The sequence below is a fragment of the Hippocampus guttulatus genome, chromosome 16, assembly GCF_054856545.1.
Source record: "Hippocampus guttulatus isolate MCC_2025c chromosome 16, RoL_Hgut_1.0, whole genome shotgun sequence".
NCBI classification, from domain to species: domain Eukaryota; kingdom Metazoa; phylum Chordata; class Actinopteri; order Syngnathiformes; family Syngnathidae; genus Hippocampus; species Hippocampus guttulatus.
In genome coordinates, this window is record NC_141276.1 from 15,462,846 (window position 1) to 15,477,031 (window position 14,186).

A 14,186-nucleotide genomic window follows, 5' to 3' on the forward strand; every position below is an offset into this window, starting at 1 on the left:
TGGCGTTTTGGGCAAGTGTCTTCCCGATTCTATTTTGTGAACAAGAAACGGGGGCGGCGGGGTTCTTCTTTTTTAGGTAGGTCGAATGTCTTCGTTGACAAAAATGACCTTGGGGAACACACATCAACTTAAACTCGCTGGACGAGGCAGCTGCCTCGCCAAGCTGATCGTCTCCGTGGAGACGGCCTCGGGCGTACGAGTCTTGGGCTCGGAATGCAAGAGTAAGGCGCCGGTCGGAACGCGAGCCAGTTTTTCATCCGGGCGAAAGTCCAGATTAAAGTTGTTTTGGGAATAGGCCGTCAACAATTTCAGACAGCTTTTGGCCTGTGACTCTCAATGGCATCAATTCGCTGAATCCGCCATCAATTTTCCAAGGCCTGCCGCCACCTGCTCAGCGCTCTTTCCCATTGTGAGGGGATTCCAAAACCCCACCACAAAGGAAGCGAAAACCTTTAGAAGAGGGTTTTTTAAGTCATGTACACATTTCCCTGTACAGCGAGAAGGCCATGCATTTTTCTTGCCCGAGAGTTTCTGCCCCTTCAAAACACATCAAGCTTTTCAGACCGCAAGAAGGACGGGTGTACTTCATCCAGGTGTTCGCAGTGTGCATGGATCAAGGGCCTTTCGCAGACGCCACTGAAATATTTAACTTTAACCGAGAGGGAAATGCACCGTTCCTGCATGTACTGCAATACCAGGTCAATGCGTAGAGTGGAAGGAGCAAGCCCCTATTCCATCTCCCGACTCCAAAAATCAATTTAATATATCGTCCCCAGATAAGGGACGTATCAGATATTAAACTGATAAGAACAGATACTACACTTGATCTTAGCCAAAAGGCCGAGAAGCGATAAGGGCAAAGCGACACAGGGGATGACTTCATTCCTGACAGTGCGGGCTACAGTGACGGTGGCAAATGTCAAATAGCCACAGCAAAAACAATGACATGCCAAACAACTCCACACATTTCTGCGATCGCAGGGGTAACGGTTTTGTTTGCCAGCCCACAAATGAAACAAAAGCTGAGCAATTGCTGGGTCCTGTATCATTTAACCCAAGGTGCCCCAATAGGAAAGCGGCAATCAATGTTCCGAGGCACCTAACCCAAATGAGTGAGCTACCTTTTGCAGGTCCCCCTTTTGGCTTTCGCCGTAGCCTACGCCAACACTGGTGTAAAGGAGATCTGCACAAATGGGAGAAGTGAGAAATTGCCATTGACAAACTCATCAGGGGAGAGTGCGAACGCAGTCCCCCCCTGCCAGAAATTTTGCAGTCGAGATTCCCACATTTGGGGAATTCGCAGGGGTCAGCACAACCGCAGTGCAATGGCTGAGCCTCACCCTGGGCGAGCCACCTTCTTGATCATGGCATTGCCCCTGCCAGGTAAGTATGAGTTGGACCCGTCACCAGGCCAGGGTCTTTAGCACACGCACCGTCTTCGGTCACGGGCGCATCTGCTGAGACAAGTGCGAGCAGTCCAGGGGTAAGGTCGTTTTGGAATTGTCATTGCGGTTCGGCTTTTATCGATCAGATCGAAGTAAATATGTTTAAAATCAACCCAAAAGGCTCGCAAGTTACTTTCGACCAAAATGAAAAAGAAGGACATTCCTTTTCGCTGTAATTATCATTCGTTTTAGTTAGTTTTATACACGGTCCATGTCGCTTCATTGAGTTGGCGTTTTGGGCTAGTGTCTTCCCGATTCTATTTTGTGAACAAGAAACGGGGGCGGCGGGGTTCTTCTTTTTTAGGTAGGTCGAATGTCTTCGTTGACAAAAATGACCTTGGGGAACACACATCAACACAAACTCGCTGGACGAGGCAGCTGCCGAAGCTGCCAAGCTGATCGTCTCCGTGGAGACGGCCTCGGGCGTACCAGTCTCGGGCTCGGGAAGAAAGAGTAAGGCGCCGGTCGGAACGCGAGCATCCGAGCCAGTTTTTCATCCGGGCGAAAGTCCAGATTAAAGTTGTTTTGGGAATAGGCCGTCAACAATTTCAGACAGCCTTTGGCCTGTGACTCTCAATGGCATCAATTTTCCAAAGCCTGCCGCCACCTGCTCAGCGCTCTTTCCCATTGTGAGGGGATTCCAAAACCCCACCACAAAGGAAGCGAAAACCTTTAGAAGAGGGTTTTTTAAGTCATGTACACATTTCCCTGTACAGCGAGAAGGCCATGCATTTTTCTTGCCCGAGAGTTTCTGCCCCTTCAAAACACATCAAGCTTTTCAGACCGCAAGAAGGACGGGTGTACTTCATCCAGGTGTTCGCAGTGTGCATGGATCAAGGGCCTTTCGCAGACGCCACTGAAATATTTAACTTTACCCGAGAGGGAAATGCACCGCTCCTGGATGTACTGCAATACCAGGTCAATGCGTAGAGTGGAAGGAGCAAGCCCCTATTCCATCTCCCGACTCCAAAAATCAATTTAATATATGGTCGCCAGATAAGGGACGTATCAGATATTAAACTGATAAGAACAGATACTACACTTGATCTTAGCCAAAAGGCCGAGAAGCGATAAGGGCAAAGCGACACAGGGGATGACTTCATTCCTGACAGTGCGGGCTACAGTGACGGTGGCAAATGTCAAATAGCCACAGCGAAAACAATGACATGCCAAACAACTCCACACATTTCTGCGATCGCAGGGGCAACGGTTTTGTTTGCCAGACCGCAAATGAAACAAAAGCTGAGCAATTGCTGGGTCCTGTATCATTTAACCCAAGGTGCCCCGATAGGAAAGCGGCAATCAATGTTCCGAGGCACCTAACCCAAATGAGTGAGCTACCACTTGCAGTTCCCCCTTTTGGCTTTCGCCGTAGCCTACGCCAACACTGGTGTAAAGGAGATCTGCACAAATGGGAGAAGTGAGAAATTGCCATTGACAAACTCATCAGGGGAGAGCGCGAACGCAGTGCCAGAAATTTTGCAGTCGAGATTCCCACATTTGGGGAATTCGCAGGGGTCAGCACAACCGCAGTGCAATGGCTGAGCCTCACCCTGGGCGAGCCACCTTCTTGATCATGGCATTGCCCCTGCCAGGTAAGTATGAGTTGGACCCGTCACCAGGCCAGGGTCTTTAGCACACACACCGTCTTCGGTCACGGGCGCATCTGCTGAGACAAGTGCGAGCAGTCCAGGGGTAAGGTCGTTTTGGAATTGTCATTGCGGTTCGGCTTTTATCGATCAGATCGAAGTAAATATGTTTAAAATCAACCCAAAAGGCTCGCAAGTTACTTTCGACCAAAATGAAAAAGAAGGACATTCCTTTTCGCTGTAATTATCATTCGTTTTAGTTAGTTTTATACACGGTCCATGTCGCTTCATTGAGTTGGCGTTTTGGGCAAGTGTCTTCCCGATTCTATTTTGTGAACAAGAAACGGGGGCGGCGGGGTTCTTCTTTTTTAGGTAGGTCGAATGTCTTCGTTGACAAAAATGACCTTGGGGAACACACATCAACTTAAACTCGCTGGACGAGGCAGCTGCCTCGCCAAGCTGATCGTCTCCGTGGAGACGGCCTCGGGCGTACGAGTCTTGGGCTCGGAATGCAAGAGTAAGGCGCCGGTCGGAACGCGAGCATCCGAGCCAGTTTTTCATCCGGGCGAAAGTCCAGATTAAAGTTGTTTTGGGAATAGGCCGTCAACAATTTCAGACAGCCTTTGGCCTGTGACTCTCAATGGCATCAATTCGCTGAATCCGCCATCAATTTTCCAAGGCCTGCCGCCACCTGCTCAGCGCTCTTTCCCATTGTGAGGGGATTCCAAAACCCCACCACAAAGGAAGCGAAAACCTTTAGAAGAGGGTTTTTTAAGTCATGTACACATTTCCCTGTACAGCGAGAAGGCCATGCATTTTTCTTGCCCGAGAGTTTCTGGCCCTTCAAAACACATCAAGCTTTTCAGACCGCAAGAAGGACGGGTGTACTTCATCCAGGTGTTCGCAGTGTGCATGGATCAAGGGCCTTTCGCAGACGCCACTGAAATATTTAACTTTAACCGAGAGGGAAATGCACCGTTCCTGGATGTACTGCAATACCAGGTCAATGCGTAGAGTGGAAGGAGCAAGCCCCAATTCCATCTCCCAACTCCAAAAATCAATTTAATATATCGTCCCCAGATAAGGGACTTATCAGATATTAAACTGATAAGAACAGATACTACACTTGATCTTAGCCAAAAGGCCGAGAAGCGATAAGGGCAAAGCGACACAGGGGATGACTTCATTCCTGACAGTGCGGGCTACAGTGACGGTGGCAAATGTCAAATAGCCACAGCGAAAACAATGACATGCCAAACAACTCCACACATTTCTGCGATCGCAGGGGCAACGGTTTTGTTTGCCAGACCGCAAATGAAACAAAAGCTGAGCAATTGCTGGGTACTGTATCGTTTAACCCAAGGTGCCCCGATAGGAAAGCGGCAATCAATGTTCCGAGGCACCTAACCCAAATGAGTGAGCTACCACTTGCAGGTCCCCCTTTTGGCTTTCGCCGTAGCCTACACCAACACTGGTGTAAAGGAGATCTGCACAAATGGGAGAAGTGAGAAATTGCCATTGACAAACTCGTCAGGGGAGAGCGCGAACGCAGTCCCCCACTGCCAGAAATTTTGCAGTCGAGATTCCCACATTTGGGCAATTCGCAGGGGTCAGCACAACCGCAGTGCAATGGCTGAGCCTCACCCTAGGCGAGCCACCTTCTTGATCATGGCATTGCCCCTGCCAGGTAAGTATGAGTTGGACCCGTCACCAGGCCAGGGTCTTTAGCACACGCACCGTCTTCGGTCACGGGCGCATCTGCTGAGACAAGTGCGAGCAGTCCAGGGGTAAGGTCGTTTTGGAATTGTCATTGCGGTTCGGCTTTTATCGATCAGATCGAAGTAAATATGTTTAAAATCAACCCAAAAGGCTCGCAAGTTACTTTCGACCAAAATGAAAAAGAAGGACATTCCTTTTCGCTGTAATTATCATTCGTTTTAGTTAGTTTTATACACGGTCCATGTCGCTTCATTGAGTTGGCGTTTTGGGCAAGTGTCTTCCCGATTCTATTTTGTGAACAAGAAACGGGGGCGGCGGGGTTCTTCTTTTTTAGGTAGGTCGAATGTCTTCGTTGACAAAAATGACCTTGGGGAACACACATCAACTTAAACTCGCTGGACGAGGCAGCTGCCTCGCCAAGCTGATCGTCTCCATGGAGACGGCCTCGGGCGTACGAGTCTTGGGCTCGGAATGCAAGAGTAAGGCGCCGGTCGGAACGCGAGCCAGTTTTTCATCCGGGCGAAAGTCCAGATTAAAGTTGTTTTGGGAATAGGCCGTCAACAATTTCAGACAGCCTTTGGCCTGTGACTCTCAATGGCATCAATTCGCTGAATCCGCCATCAATTTTCCAAGGCCTGCCGCCACCTGCTCAGCGCTCTTTCCCATTGTGAGGGGATTCCAAAACCCCACCACAAAGGAAGCGAAAACCTTTAGAAGAGGGTTTTTTAAGTCATGTACACATTTCCCTGTACAGCGAGAAGGCCATGCATTTTTCTTGCCCGAGAGTTTCTGCCCCTTCAAAACACATCAAGCTTTTCAGACCGCAAGAAGGACGGGTGTACTTCATCCAGGTGTTCGCAGTGTGCATGGATCAAGGGCCTTTCGCAGACGCCACTGAAATATTTAACTTTACCCGAGAGGGAAATGCACCGCTCCTGGATGTACTGCAATACCAGGTCAATGCGTAGAGTGGAAGGAGCAAGCCCCTATTCCATCTCCCGACTCCAAAAATCAATTTAATATATGGTCCCCAGATAAGGGACGTATCAGATAGTAAACTGATAAGAACAGATACTACACTTGATCTTAGCCAAAAGGCCGAGAAGCGATAAGGGCAAAGCGACACAGGGGATGACTTCATTCCTGACAGTGCGGGCTACAGTGACGGTTGCAAATGTCAAATAGCCACAGCAAAAACAATGACATGCCAAACAACTCCACACATTTCTGCGATTGCAGGGGCAACGGTTTTGTTTGCCAGCCCACAAATGAAACAAAAGCTGAGCAATTGCTGGGTACTGTATCGTTTAACCCAAGGTGCCCCGATAGGAAAGCGGCAATCAATGTTCCGAGGCACCTAACCCCAATGAGTGAGCTACCACTTGCAGTTCCCCCTTTTGGCTTTCGCCGTAGCCTACGCCAACACTGGTGTAAAGGAGATCTGCACAAATGGGAGAAGTGAGAAATTGCCATTGACAAACTCATCAGGGGAGAGCGCGAACGCAGTCCCCCACTGCCAGAAATTTTGCAGTCGAGATTCCCACATTTGGGGAATTCGCAGGGGTCAGCACAACCGCAGTGCAATGGCTGAGCCTCACCCTGGGCGAGCCACCTTCTTGATCATGGCATTGCCCCTGCCAGGTAAGTATGAGTTGGACCCGTCACCAGGCCAGGGTCTTTAGCACACGCACCGTCTTCGGTCACGGGCGCATCTGCTGAGACAAGTGCGAGCAGTCCAGGGGTAGGGTCGTTTTGGAATTGTCATTGCGGTTCGGCTTTTATCGATCAGATCGAAGTAAATATGTTTAAAATCAACCCAAAAGGCTCGCAAGTTACTTTCGACCAAAATGAAGAAGAAGGACATTCCTTTTCGCTGTAATTATCATTCGTTTTAGTTAGTTTTATACACGGTCCATGTCGCTTCATTGAGTTGGCGTTTTGGGCAAGTGTCTTCCCGATTCTATTTTGTGAACAAGAAACGGGGGCGGCGGGGTTCTTCTTTTTTAGGTAGGTCGAATGTCTTCGTTGACAAAAATGACCTTGGGGAACACACATCAACTTAAACTCGCTGGACGAGGCAGCTGCCTCGCCAAGCTGATCGTCTCCGTGGAGACGGCCTCGGGCGTACGAGTCTTGGGCTCGGAATGCAAGAGTAAGGCGCCGGTCGGAACGCGAGCCAGTTTTTCATCCGGGCGAAAGTCCAGATTAAAGTTGTTTTGGGAATAGGCCGTCAACAATTTCAGACAGTTTTTGGCCTGTGACTCTCAATGGCATCAATTCGCTGAATCCGCCATCAATTTTCCAAGGCCTGCCGCCACCTGCTCAGCGCTCTTTCCCATTGTGAGGGGATTCCAAAACCCCACCACAAAGGAAGCGAAAACCTTTAGAAGAGGGTTTTTTAAGTCATGTACACATTTCCCTGTACAGCGAGAAGGCCATGCATTTTTCTTGCCCGAGAGTTTCTGGCCCTTCAAAACACATCAAGCTTTTCAGACCGCAAGAAGGACGGGTGTACTTCATCCAGGTGTTCGCAGTGTGCATGGATCAAGGGCCTTTCGCAGACGCCACTGAAATATTTAACTTTAACCGAGAGGGAAATGCACCGTTCCTGGATGTACTGCAATACCAGGTCAATGCGTAGAGTGGAAGGAGCAAGCCCCTATTCCATCTCCCGACTCCAAAAATCAATTTAATATATCGTCCCCAGATAAGGGACTTATCAGATATTAAACTGATAAGAACAGATACTACACTTGATCTTAGCCAAAAGGCCGAGAAGCGATAAGGGCAAAGCGACACAGGGGATGACTTCATTCCTGACAGTGCGGGCTACAGTGACGGTGGCAAATGTCAAATAGCCACAGCGAAAACAATGACATGCCAAACAACTCCACACATTTCTGCGATCGCAGGGGCAACGGTTTTGTTTGCCAGACCGCAAATGAAACCAAAGCTGAGCAATTGCTGGGTACTGTATCGTTTAACCCAAGGTGCCCCGATAGGAAAGCGGCAATCAATGTTCCGAGGCACCTAACCCCAATGAGTGAGCTACCACTTGCAGTTCCCCCTTTTGGCTTTCGCCGTAGCCTACGCCAACACTGGTGTAAAGGAGATCTGCACAAATGGGAGAAGTGAGAAATTGCCATTGACAAACTCATCAGGGGAGAGCGCGAACGCAGTCCCCCACTGCCAGAAATTTTGCAGTCGAGATTCCCACATTTGGGGAATTCGCAGGGGTCAGCACAACCGCAGTGCAATGGCTGAGCCTCACCCTGGGCGAGCCACCTTCTTGATCATGGCATTGCCCCTGCCAGGTAAGTATGAGTTGGACCCGTCACCAGGCCAGGGTCTTTAGCACACACACCGTCTTCGGTCACGGGCGCATCTGCTGAGACAAGTGCGAGCAGTCCAGGGGTAAGGTCGTTTTGGAATTGTCATTGCGGTTCGGCTTTTATCGATCAGATCGAAGTAAATATGTTTAAAATCAACCCAAAAGGCTCGCAAGTTACTTTCGACCAAAATGAAAAAGAAGGACATTCCTTTTCGCTGTAATTATCATTCGTTTTAGTTAGTTTTATACACGGTCCATGTCGCTTCATTGAGTTGGCGTTTTGGGCAAGTGTCTTCCCGATTCTATTTTGTGAACAAGAAACGGGGGCGGCGGGGTTCTTCTTTTTTAGGTAGGTCGAATGTCTTCGTTGACAAAAATGACCTTGGGGAACACACATCAACTTAAACTCGCTGGACGAGGCAGCTGCCTCGCCAAGCTGATCGTCTCCGTGGAGACGGCCTCGGGCGTACGAGTCTTGGGCTCGGAATGCAAGAGTAAGGCGCCGGTCGGAACGCGAGCATCCGAGCCAGTTTTTCATCCGGGCGAAAGTCCAGATTAAAGTTGTTTTGGGAATAGGCCGTCAACAATTTCAGACAGCCTTTGGCCTGTGACTCTCAATGGCATCAATTCGCTGAATCCGCCATCAATTTTCCAAGGCCTGCCGCCACCTGCTCAGCGCTCTTTCCCATTGTGAGGGGATTCCAAAACCCCACCACAAAGGAAGCGAAAACCTTTAGAAGAGGGTTTTTTAAGTCATGTACACATTTCCCTGTACAGCGAGAAGGCCATGCATTTTTCTTGCCCGAGAGTTTCTGCCCCTTCAAAACACATCAAGCTTTTCAGACCGCAAGAAGGACGGGTGTACTTCATCCAGGTGTTCGCAGTGTGCATGGATCAAGGGCCTTTCGCAGAAGCCACTGAAATATTTAACTTTACCCGAGAGGGAAATGCACCGCTCCTGGATGTGCTGCAATACCAGGTCAATGCGTAGAGTGGAAGGAGCAAGCCCCTATTCCATCTCCCGACTCCAAAAATCAATTTAATATATGGTCCCCAGATAAGGGACGTATCAGATATTAAACTGATAAGAACAGATACTACACTTGATCTTAGCCAAAAGGCCGAGAAGCGATAAGGGCAAAGCGACACAGGGGATGACTTCATTCCTGACAGTGCGGGCTACAGTGACGGTGGCAAATGTCAAATAGCCACAGCGAAAACAATGACATGCCAAACAACTCCACACATTTCTGCGATCGCAGGGGCAACGGTTTTGTTTGCCAGACCGCAAATGAAACAAAAGCTGAGCAATTGCTGGGTACTGTATCGTTTAACCCAAGGTGCCCCAATAGGAAAGCGGCAATCAATGTTCCGAGGCACCTAACCCAAATGAGTGAGCTACCACTTGCAGGTCCCCCTTTTGGCTTTTGCCGTAGCCTACGCCAACACTGGTGTAAAGGAGATCTGCACAAATGGGAGAAGTGAGAAATTGCCATTGACAAACTCATCAGGGTAGAGCGCGAACGCAGTCCCCCACTGCCAGAAATTTTGCAGTCGAGATTCCCACATTTGGGGAATTCGCAGGGGTCAGCACAACCGCAGTGTTTGTTTGTTTGTTTGTTTGTTTGTTTGTTTGTTTGTTTGTTTGTTTATTGAACATAAAACATATATACAGTAATAATTTGACAGAAAATAAGGTAGATAAAAAAAGTAAAAAGAAAGAAATCAATCTTCATTCAACACAGTTATTATGTTCAAGGGAGTAGGAAGAAGTAAAAAACTTATCTAGTCCTACCCCGTTATGTGATTGTATCTAATAAATCATTTTTATATCAATCAGAAAAGAAAAAAGTAAGAAGAAAGAAGTCTCCATTAAGGCTCATACTTTACCCTTAACCGTGATATTTTTACAACTTTTGGTTTGTATCGGGATTATATACTTCCACACCCTGACACTCTTGTGTCAATTTTCTCTTAAATTCATAATGGATATTTATATACCTTTCTCTATTTATCAACTTAGTTCTGATTTATCATTATATTTAATGTTTTGAATTTATCATTTTAACTCTGATTGATGTAGGTTGTTTGTACTATTTTTTTGAATTTGTTTTTTAACTCAGCAAGCGATTTACTCATTTTCAGGTCCGTTTCGAGATTATTCCACAGATTAACACCTTTGATAGATACACTTCTTTGCTTGATGTTTGTTCTTGTTTTGAGTTTTTTGAATAAGTTGGTACCTCTTAAATCATAGCTGCTTTCTCGAATTTCGAAAAACTTCTGAATGTTTTGGCAGAGCAGGTTATTGTGTGCTTTGTACATTAATTGGGCGATTTTAAAGTCAACCAGGTCATAAAATTTCATCGTATTTAATTTGATAAATAGTGGATTTGTGGGTTCCGTATATTTTGATCTATTAATAATTCGAATTGCTTTTTTTTGTAGGTTGAGAATAGGGAGTGTGTTTGTTTTGCAGGCATTTCCCCATATTTCCACACAGTAGGTCATATATGGTAATAATAATGAAGTGTACAATGTGTACAAAGATCTCTTATTTAGCACTTCCTTGGTTTTGTAGAGGATCCCTACGGTTTTGGCTATTTTTCTTTTTACGTTATCGATATGTGGCTTCCAACATAGTTTTGAGTCTATTACTAATCCGAGAAACTTGGTTTCATACGCTCTTTCTATCTCAATTGAGTTTACCATAATTTTAGCTTGGTGTTTGATTGGTCTTGTGCCAAAAACAATTAACTTCGATTTTTTCAGGTTAAGTGACAATTTATTTCTGTCGAACCAGTTTTTTAATTTGTTTAATTCGTTTTCTACGGTTGTCAGGAGCTGTTTCAGATTTATTCCAGAACAGTAGAAAGTTGTATCATCAGCAAATAGGACACATTTAAATTGTTTTGAGACCTTGCAGATATCATTTATATATAAGATGAATAGTTTTGGACCAAGCACTGACCCCTGAGGAACTCCGTGAGTGATTTTTAGTTGATTCGTTTTTTTATTGTTGAGTTGCACGTACTGATATCTGTTTTCTAAATAACTTTTTATCCATTTATAAGCTACACCTCTAATGCCATATCTTTCTAGTTTTTTCAATAATATACTGTGATCTATTGTGTCAAAAGCTTTTTTTAGATCTAGGAAAACCCCAACAGTAAATTCTTTGTTGTCTATATTAGTGGCTATTGCTTCCACAAACTCCATAACTGCCATTGAGGTGGTCCGTTTTTCCCTGAAGCCATATTGATTCTCACTTAACAGCGCATGCTTTTGTATAAAGCTATCAAGTCTGCGAGAAAATAGTTTTTCTAATATTTTTGAAAATTGTGGTAGTAGTGATATTGGTCTATAATTTGTAAACCGATGTCTTTCTCCACTTTTATAGATTGGAATAACTTTAGCAATTTTCATTTTTGATGGAAAGATACCAGCTTTGAATGACAGGTTGCATATGTGCGTGAAAGGTCGCACTCCATATTCTATAATCTGCTTTATTATTGTCATGTCAATATTAAAGCAATCAGTTTACTTTTTATTTTTAAAAGTTTTTATAATATTTGATACTTCTTCTTGTTTTACAGCAGTAAGGAACATCGTGGAGGAGTTTTTTTCTACATATCTATCTATTTCAAACAAGTTTGTTGGATCAGGAATTTGTTTTGCTAGGTTACTGCCGATGTTGACAAAATACTCATTAAATTCAGTTGCTATTTCTGCAGTTTTTTCCAAAATAGTATTTTTGCCTTTGATAAAATACTCTGGATAATCCATTTTTTTAGGACTATTTCTGATTACTTGGTTAAGTATCTTCCATATTTCTTGTGTGTTACTTTTATTCTGCTCTAATAGTGCATGATAATGATCTCTTTTACTGGTTCTTATAATATTTACTAGTTTATTTTTATAGGTCTTATATTTTTTTTCTGCTTCTTCAGTTCTCAATTTTAAAAACAATTTATATAAATTGTTTTTCTTTTTACATGCGTTTTCTATGCCTTTCGTTATCCATGGCTTACTTGGGTCTTTATACTTTTTGGAGACTTTAGTTAATGGAAAATGTTTATCATATAAGGAGATTATGGTAGACTGAAATACTTCAAACGCTGTATTTGGGTCTTCGTTTGAATAGACCTCGGTCCAGTTTTGTTTTTCTAGGTCTTGCTTAAAGGCGTCGGTGGAGCGTTGGGTTCTTAGTCTTATTTCTGTTATGCGAGTTGTTGACTTAGCTTTTCTATCAAAATAATTATGAAAAACTGCAAAAACAGGTAGGTGGTCACTTATGTCATTAATGAGAAGTCCACTTTCCATTTTATGGTCAATCTTATTTATAAATATGTTATCTATTAATGTGGCCGTGTCAACTGTTATTCTGCTAGGTTTCAGGATTACTGGGAAAAAGCTGTTGCTGTACATAGTATTTATGAAGTCGGTTGTTTTTTTGTGTCCATTTGGGTTTAATAAGTCAATGTTAAAGTCACCACATATTATTCGTGTTTTCTTATCGTTGTTGTAACTGAGCATATCTGTTAGTTTTTTATTGAATGTGTCAATACATGATCCTGGTGTCCTATAGATGCAACTTATGATGATATTTGATGCCTTTTTATTATGTATTTCAATGGTTAGACATTCCATTAGGTTTTCTATTGTGTTTGTCAATCTCTCGATTTTACTGCATTTAAGTGCTTTGTCTACATATATTGCAACCCCCCCTCCTTTTTTGTTTTCCCTATTAGTTGCAAACATTTCATAACCTTCTATTTCCATTTCAGTTGTTTTATCTTCATCAAGCCAAGTTTCTGATATGGCAATTATTTTGAATTTATTGAATTTAGTCAGGTATTCTTTGATTTTTGTGAAGTTTTTATAGAGACTTCTACTGTTTAAGTGTATTACTGAAAGTGCATTTTCCAATTTTATATTAGTGTTGAATTGTTCATCCAGGTAATAGTCAGAGTTTGTTACCCTTTGTTTGTTCTGGAAGAAGTTGTTGTCTGGGTCCAAATTGTTCTCGGGATCGAATGGCTTATAGTCAATATCTTCAAAGGGTTGGAAGTCCATGTTTTTGGGATGTGAATTTCCCGCTCCCACGCGGTCGTCGCTGGCTCCCTCGCGGTCGTCGTTGGTTCTCTCGCTGTCGTCGCTCGCTCTCTCGCCGTCATCACTGGCTCCCTCGCGGTTGCTGGCTGGACGTCTCCTGGGTCCCTCGTGGTCGCTGGCTCCCTTGCGGTCGTCGCCGACTCCCTCACGCTCGCTGGCTGGCTGCCTCCTGGCTCTCTCACGCGCGCTGGCTGGTTGTCTCCCGGCTCCCTCAGGCTCGCTGTCTCCCGGCTCCCTCGCGGTCACTGGCTCCCCTGCTGTCGTCGCTTGTTTCCTCTCGGTCGTCTCTGGCTCCCTCGCGGTGGTCGCTGGCTGGTTGTCTCCCGGCTTCCTCGCGGTCGCTGGCTTCCCTGCAGTCGTCGCTGGCTTCCTCGCGGTCATCACTGGCCCCCTCACGGTCGGTCGTCGCTGGCTCCCTCGCGGTCGGTCGGTCTTGAAAAAGTTATTGTCCGGGTCCAAGTTGTTCTCAGGGTCAAATGTCTTGTGGTCAGTAGGGTTGGAAGTCATCAAAGGGTTGGAAGGGTCATCAAAGGGTTCGAAGTCCATGTTTTTGGTATGTGAATTTCCTGCTTCAGTAGGGTCAGAGTTTTTATCTTCGGGTGGTGAATAATTCTCAGTATGCTGCTTGATGGTGTTGAACTCGAGCCTGTTGTGTTGGAGTACTGGTGCGGGGGTGGACGATAAGTTTGTCATGTCTTAAGTAGGCAGTTTCCCCTCTGTCACGTGCAGCTTTTAATTTTGGGAGGAGCTCTTTTCTTTTTTGTCGTACGGCATCTGTAAAGTCTTCGTTGATGTAGATGTTGGAGCCTTTTAAGTATTTTGCTTTTTGTAGGATCCTTGATCTGTCCTTGTATTTGAGAAATTTCACCACAACTGGCCTCGGACGAGGTCTTCCAGGTTCTTGTCTTCCTGTGCGGTGAGCTCTCTCCACCTCAATTTGCCCCTGTATCAGCAGTGCAATGGCTGAGCCTCACCCTGGGCGAGCCA

The 14,186-nt window shown here is 45.5% G+C and overlaps 10 non-coding genes and 1 pseudogene across 10 annotated transcripts; all 11 read right to left on the reverse strand.

Annotated features, from left to right (window-relative positions):
- Nucleotides 1-661: 661 nt before the first annotated feature.
- On the reverse strand, nucleotides 662-852 carry LOC147193348 (U2 spliceosomal RNA). The gene has a single exon (XR_015103327.1). It is a non-coding gene; the product is annotated as a U2 spliceosomal RNA (small nuclear RNA).
- Nucleotides 853-1,227: 375 nt separating this feature from the next.
- Nucleotides 1,228-1,391, reverse strand: LOC147193349 (U1 spliceosomal RNA). The gene has a single exon (XR_015103383.1). It is a non-coding gene; the product is annotated as a U1 spliceosomal RNA (small nuclear RNA).
- A 935-nt stretch (nucleotides 1,392-2,326) lies between these two features.
- On the reverse strand, nucleotides 2,327-2,517 carry LOC147193350 (U2 spliceosomal RNA). The gene has a single exon (XR_015103328.1). It is a non-coding gene; the product is annotated as a U2 spliceosomal RNA (small nuclear RNA).
- A 380-nt stretch (nucleotides 2,518-2,897) lies between these two features.
- On the reverse strand, nucleotides 2,898-3,048 carry LOC147193351 (U1 spliceosomal RNA; annotated as a pseudogene).
- A 951-nt stretch (nucleotides 3,049-3,999) lies between these two features.
- Nucleotides 4,000-4,190, reverse strand: LOC147193352 (U2 spliceosomal RNA). The gene has a single exon (XR_015103301.1). It is a non-coding gene; the product is annotated as a U2 spliceosomal RNA (small nuclear RNA).
- A 375-nt stretch (nucleotides 4,191-4,565) lies between these two features.
- LOC147193353 (U1 spliceosomal RNA) lies at nucleotides 4,566-4,729 on the reverse strand. The gene has a single exon (XR_015103378.1). It is a non-coding gene; the product is annotated as a U1 spliceosomal RNA (small nuclear RNA).
- A 943-nt stretch (nucleotides 4,730-5,672) lies between these two features.
- On the reverse strand, nucleotides 5,673-5,863 carry LOC147193354 (U2 spliceosomal RNA). The gene has a single exon (XR_015103311.1). It is a non-coding gene; the product is annotated as a U2 spliceosomal RNA (small nuclear RNA).
- A 375-nt stretch (nucleotides 5,864-6,238) lies between these two features.
- LOC147193355 (U1 spliceosomal RNA) lies at nucleotides 6,239-6,402 on the reverse strand. Its single transcript, XR_015103320.1, has one exon. It is a non-coding gene; the product is annotated as a U1 spliceosomal RNA (small nuclear RNA).
- Nucleotides 6,403-7,345: 943 nt separating this feature from the next.
- Nucleotides 7,346-7,536, reverse strand: LOC147193356 (U2 spliceosomal RNA). Its single transcript, XR_015103304.1, has one exon. It is a non-coding gene; the product is annotated as a U2 spliceosomal RNA (small nuclear RNA).
- A 375-nt stretch (nucleotides 7,537-7,911) lies between these two features.
- Nucleotides 7,912-8,075, reverse strand: LOC147193357 (U1 spliceosomal RNA). Its single transcript, XR_015103331.1, has one exon. It is a non-coding gene; the product is annotated as a U1 spliceosomal RNA (small nuclear RNA).
- A 951-nt stretch (nucleotides 8,076-9,026) lies between these two features.
- Nucleotides 9,027-9,217, reverse strand: LOC147193358 (U2 spliceosomal RNA). The gene has a single exon (XR_015103305.1). It is a non-coding gene; the product is annotated as a U2 spliceosomal RNA (small nuclear RNA).
- Between the last annotated feature and the right edge of the window lie 4,969 nt (nucleotides 9,218-14,186).